The sequence below is a fragment of the Rhyacophila brunnea genome, unplaced genomic scaffold (assembly GCF_057557595.1).
Source record: "Rhyacophila brunnea isolate RB1 unplaced genomic scaffold, BYU_Rbru_1.0 scaffold_4, whole genome shotgun sequence".
NCBI classification, from domain to species: Eukaryota; Metazoa; Arthropoda; class Insecta; order Trichoptera; family Rhyacophilidae; genus Rhyacophila; species Rhyacophila brunnea.
The window spans coordinates 7,755,402-7,761,543 of record NW_028233068.1 but is presented as its reverse complement, the minus strand read 5'-3'; positions in this window follow the sequence as shown (position 1 = coordinate 7,761,543).

Sequence of the window (6,142 nt, the reverse complement as noted above, 5' to 3'; positions counted from 1 at the left end):
AAACATAAAATGATTGTTTTATTGATTATGTATGTATATTGCTAGAAGATATCAATATTTGGCCACGTATTTATTTAGAATTATACGTGGTGTAAATGAAAACTCTGCCATTATTGGTAGTATTGATTTCAATTCAATTCAATTTTCAATTCAATTTATTTATTTTTAACATATTGTGGACATTAAAAATTATAAGTTTAAGACGTTCACAACATGACGTTTAGAAACAAAGAAATAAAAAACAGTATTACATAAAAAAAGAGATAGATCAGTAGATAAAATAGATAGGTACAAGGAAGTACACCGGATGGGTTAAGCAGACCCTATTTTAAGAATTTATAAAACAACGTCCACCTAAACTCATTCTCACGTAAGTGGAATATATCAACACCCGAAGCAACTTCGTTGAACATAGTTATCGCCCTCCCAATCGGCATTACCAGTGGCAGGTTGGTTCTGCACCTTGGGAGAATAAACAACTGATGGTCTCTATTTCTAAGATAGTTATCAGGGACACACAGGTCAACACTGCCCAGAATGGCAGAGTTCTCATTTATACCTCGTATAAGTCGACTTGTAGTGGTAGTGTGTCATTGATAACTATCTTAGAAATCGGGAGCATCAGTTGTTTGTTCTCCCAAGGAGCAGAACTAACATGCCATTGGTGATGCCAATTGGGAGGGCAATAACTCTGTTCAACCAAATCGCTTCGGATGTTGATATATTCCACCTACGTGAAAATGAGTATAGGTGGACGTTGTTTTTAAAATTTTAAAATAGGGTCTGCTTAATTCATCCGGTGTAGTTGTCTAATTTATATTTTTTGTATTTACACTTTTCTACTGTTTAATAATGATAATAATAGACACCGACGGTGGCCGCGTGGCTTAAGCGTTGGACTATGTGTGCTTCCATCTACTTTTACTTTGTTATTTTTGTTATTTTATTTTATTTTATTTTATTTCTTTTCTTATTTTATTACCTATTGTATTATTAACTCACTTCTCGGTATTTTTTTTTTAATTATTGGCACTTATTTGATGTCATGTCGTGAACGCTTTGAATTTATAATTTGTTATGTTCATTATATGTAAAATAAATAAATTTGAATTTGAATAGCTGAAACTATCACGCTCTGGGTCCCAGGTTCAAATCCTGGGTCTGGCAAGTACACATATTGTTTTTCAATTTGTGTCTGTCAGGGTATGGACCTAATAGGTTGAGCAAGTGGCTGACATCCATTTCTCGTAAAAAACAAAATCTGTTAATACAAACCTCTACTCTGTGGAGGCCCATATGATTGTATTAGGATCGGACATGGTCGAAAGAAAGAAAGAAGACTGTTTAATAACTTAATACTGATCTATTTCTTTTTTATATAACACTGTTTTAATATTATTTCTTTGTTTCTAAATGTCAAGTTGTGAACGTCTTAAATTAATAAGTTATAATGTTTATTATATCTAAAAAAAAAATTTGCAGCAGACGATTTTCGGCTAATGTATTGCTGTCCCATTATTTAAAATTTCGGAATTATTCTTCGTCCCAGTTCATGACTTATTAACCATATAATTTTAATATTATTATTGAATGAATTAGGTAACTACTTATCAATTGATGACATTTCTGGAAAGTGTTTAGTGTGGTATGTTCACCAGCCAGAATAAAATTAATATTTCGTAAGTTGATAGATTGGAATTTAAACACGGTGACTTATTTTTAGCGGCCATGATAGTTTTCAATTTTCGATACTGGTTAGCCTGTCACTCATAATCGACGCATATAGTCATTATTATGTTTGATAATGAACTAAGCCATGCGAATGTACGCGGTCACCATCGTGTAGGGAATAACATACGGGTTGTGCGGCCCACGGCCAGAAAATATTGGCCGTACTTCGACGCAGTGTCGGTGTAGTAACATACATGCACCAAAATGCGCTAACATTAACGTTACTTGGCCCAACGTGAAGACTGGGAGTAACCTTTAAAAGTTATAACTAGACAGATTCTAGCGAATCATGGCACCTTACGAAGGCTCAGAGCAACCGTATACTGAGCTTCAAAAACAGATATTTGCGACGGATACTTAGTGTGCGGTGGTGGTATGTATTTAAGAGAACGCACCAAGCAGCCTCTCATCACGTGAGAGTAAAGACGCGACGTTGGACCTGGCTCAGCCACGTGTTGCGGATGCCAGAAGAGAACCTCAACCTGGGTTGCCTGTTCTTCAAGCCGACCGGATTCCGGCGTTCTAGAAGGCCGCTAAATACTATCTATACTCTATATAGTGTATACGGCGGAGCTGCGAGATGCTGGTTTGACCTGGAATGAAGCAAGAAGACTTGCGAGCGACAGGGATTCTTGGAGGCGCCGCGTGGTACCCATATGCTCCAGGTTATGGCCGAAGAAGAAGATTCGGTATCTTCGTAGGTTGGGTGCAACACCAATGGGAACAGATTATTTTTGACGGCTGCAATAATGGAAACTGCGAATACCCGTTAAACTACACATATAAATAAATTATAAATTCTGAATAGTCTTCTTTGACGTATGAATACGAATCATAAGGATGACACTGTGGTCAGGTGGGAAAACCTGAAAGAAAAAAAATTAACACGTAGTAGTCAAAATTAACATGCATAATAATACGTTATAGCGCTTGTACGCGTGCATGGATTTACTGGTAGCAATAGTCAGTATTTTAAACTATCTTGACAATAACTGTTTACACGTAAAAGTGCTGACTGTCTCTCCAATCTCATTCTTTAAGATTGAGCGAGACGCGATGTTGTAATTTTATGTTACTATTTCGTACTATTTGAGAGGTAGTGAAAATCGGCCAACCTGAAAATTCGTTCGTAGTTCCATTTGTTGGCGGCAGGTTCGCCACTATCGTTCTACTGCGCATGCGCAGATCGAAAAAATCCTACTGTCGCATGAAAATTCAGAAGCTTCCAAACTTTTTTGATGCTGCTGGATAATACATGTTTTCCCATACATTTTCATGTTATAGCCGCGATAATACTTACTGTGAACAGTAAATCCATGCTCGTGAAAACGGGGTATTATATTCCACTTCTTCTATTGTGTCCGTGCGAGAAATGCGCCTAGATGCAACCATACCTTGACGACAATGATAGCTGCATCATTGGTTTCAAAAATTTCATTGATGATGGTTACATTGAGCGAACAAACAGACCTTCAACTTAATATATTAAATTTTATGTTACGAGTATATAAGTAAATAGATTTTTAAAACATTATGTAGTGTTAAAGCTGGAGAGTGGCGAATCCAATAAATAAGACTTACGCATCTAATCTATACACAAGACTGCTTTCGGCCTTTACGGAAACTACTGTAACAATTACAATAAGTTAGCCGTCTGCGGGTCTATTATATACACAAGGTTATTACAATAAGTGTTAATAAATCGATACTTTCCTACCCTATTTAGCTGCAATAGCGGACCGAAAGCGGGCTTGTGTATAAAATAAACCCGCTGAACTATCAAAACTGTCTATCTCACTCTAAAATTTATCGTGCTGTTAAAACATAACACTTATTGTAACATTTACAACAAACTTTTACAATAAGTGCTAATACTTTCCTACCCTAGATAGCGGCCGAAAGCAGTCTTGTATATAGAATAGATGCGTTAAGGCGGAGAACGATTTATATTTTTGAACCAAGACAGACTGCGTACATTTTATAACATTTTTTTTTCTATAAATTATCAACAATATTTTTTGAGAATTAAAATAAACCGACTTGCTCCAGTATTTCTCGAATTAGTCTCAGTCAGATACAATATGTGTTATACACCTTAGGTATGGTTAATTTAGGACATCTACAACACTATTTAAACGAAACTTCAAGTGTTGCAGCCAACTCCTTGTAATAAGACCGTCAGAAGCCAGATTTGGCATAATCCGAGAAGCGGGATCAATTTAGTGGATGCTAGTGGGTACTGTAACATCATTTGACTACATAGCCTTTGTTACAAAACTATAATTCGCTAGCAGTACAACAAAAAAGCACAAGGAGTCAACATCCTCATCATGGGAAGAAAACAACAACGAAAGGCCTTCATTCAATAGTAGTTGATTGAAAATGTTGTTGTAAACATATGCATTGTATATTTGACCATTATGTCTAGTGCAGTGACACAGAACCTTTCAGTAGTTTAATAACATGCAAGGTTCAATGGCAGTCTTTAATAACATAATTTCAAATCAAAATTGGGATGATTTTTAAACCCAAGCCGACTGAACGTGAATTTATTATTGAAATATTTATTTTGTGATGAAAAAGAAAGATAATAGAGCCGGCCGGCTAATAATCAGGCCGAGTAAAAACAAATAGTGGACGATTATTTATTTATTAAATTTATACATTTAAGAAAACGAAACATTGTGGACAAAAAAAAATCTAAATTCAAGACGTACACAACATGAGATTTACGTTATAACAAATATTACACTCACAAGAGAGAATAAAAGAATATATAAAATAATAAATAAAAACATACTTAAGTACAATTTTATACAGAAAAATTTAATTTCAAATACAAAATACATAGCCCGTCACCGAAAATTTCTACGTCTTTGGTGAGCGTATTGACTAGTCTTGCGCCCCTCGCTAATGGTGCCTGATAGGCTTGACACGAGGAAACGGTTCCTATCCAGAATAAATCATGGCTGCGACCACGTAGGTCATGGCCCCCACAAGTGGGGGGCCGACAGGGCTCTAGCCTGTGGGCCCGGCATGGTGAGTCGACCAGATAAGTGAGATAAACACAGATCACAAATTTGCTCAAATGGTAAAAAAAGTCGTCTGCGGTGCTATTTTACTTCAATGATATTAATAATTAAAAATATTTAGTTATAGGCACGATACCATTTTTAACTGTGTGCCGATACTCGACAACTCCATAGGTAATTCAACTGGATGTACCTACATATTAAAAATACAAAAAAAGCTACAAATACGCCTTAATTTTACCGCGTACACCATTTGGAAAACGAAACTGTAGCGCATCCCTTACCCTTAGCGATAGGTAGGGGGGCGCGCCAAACATCATACCCTAGGAGCCCGCTTCAGGATGTGGGGGCCATGACGTAGGTAATTGACAGGCGCATGTAAATTCAAATTCATTAAGACACCAAGATTGGAAACCATCCCTCGTGATAACAGGCAAAAGTGTTTCAAGAGCAGAAGAGACCTACGAGATTCAAGGGAGTGAACAGTAAGCATTAATAATTATAATATTATAGTTGTAGATTATTGTGTAAATACTTTGCTATTTCTACTATATATATATATGTAGCATATGATCTCCACAGTGTTAAAGGTAGCTTAACAGACTTTTTATGTTAATAAAAGCCACTTTATTAACCCCTATTTAGAGTATGGATACAAGAGAGAAAAGATTGTGTACGTACATTAAATATAATATATTTGTCTTGGTTTATCTATATATCTATCTGTAACGCATGACAGAAAACAGATATACATAAATGTTTATGAGAGAGTGAGATAGGGTAAGGTGAGAGAAAACATAGGTACACGGAAACGAAAGTACTAAATTTAAAAAATAAATTGACACGCAAACGAATCGTTTATTTCATTCGGGTCGTGAAAGAAAACAAATGATAGGATACTCTCATAATAGTTTGACAGATACTTACCGTCCTTTCACATTATACGGTTTTTCCGTACGGTTAAAACCGTATAGTGTGAAATAAGGGTAACGGTTTTAGTAATTTATTGCTACGCCATTCCGTAGGTTAGCCGTTACTCGTTAGGTGCTACGGCGTAGATATAATTTTGTATCGTAGGCTACGATACACGTAGCACTACTCCAAAGTACTTATTATCACAAAAATACAGTAATTAGTAATTAAAAATATAGTAATAGTAAAAAATCAGTATTATAATGGATGCCATATGATTTCCGCAAATTAATACAATAAAATAACGCAATAACCTTATTACCTACTAAGTAAAGGAGGAAGTTTAAAAACAAATTTCGGAAAACCCCGTAGTAGATACATTACTATAATATTATATTATTTATCAATACGTTCCGTTGACAAAGAGTGGGGGGGGGGTAGGCTGTTTAGATCCGACATAAATAGTG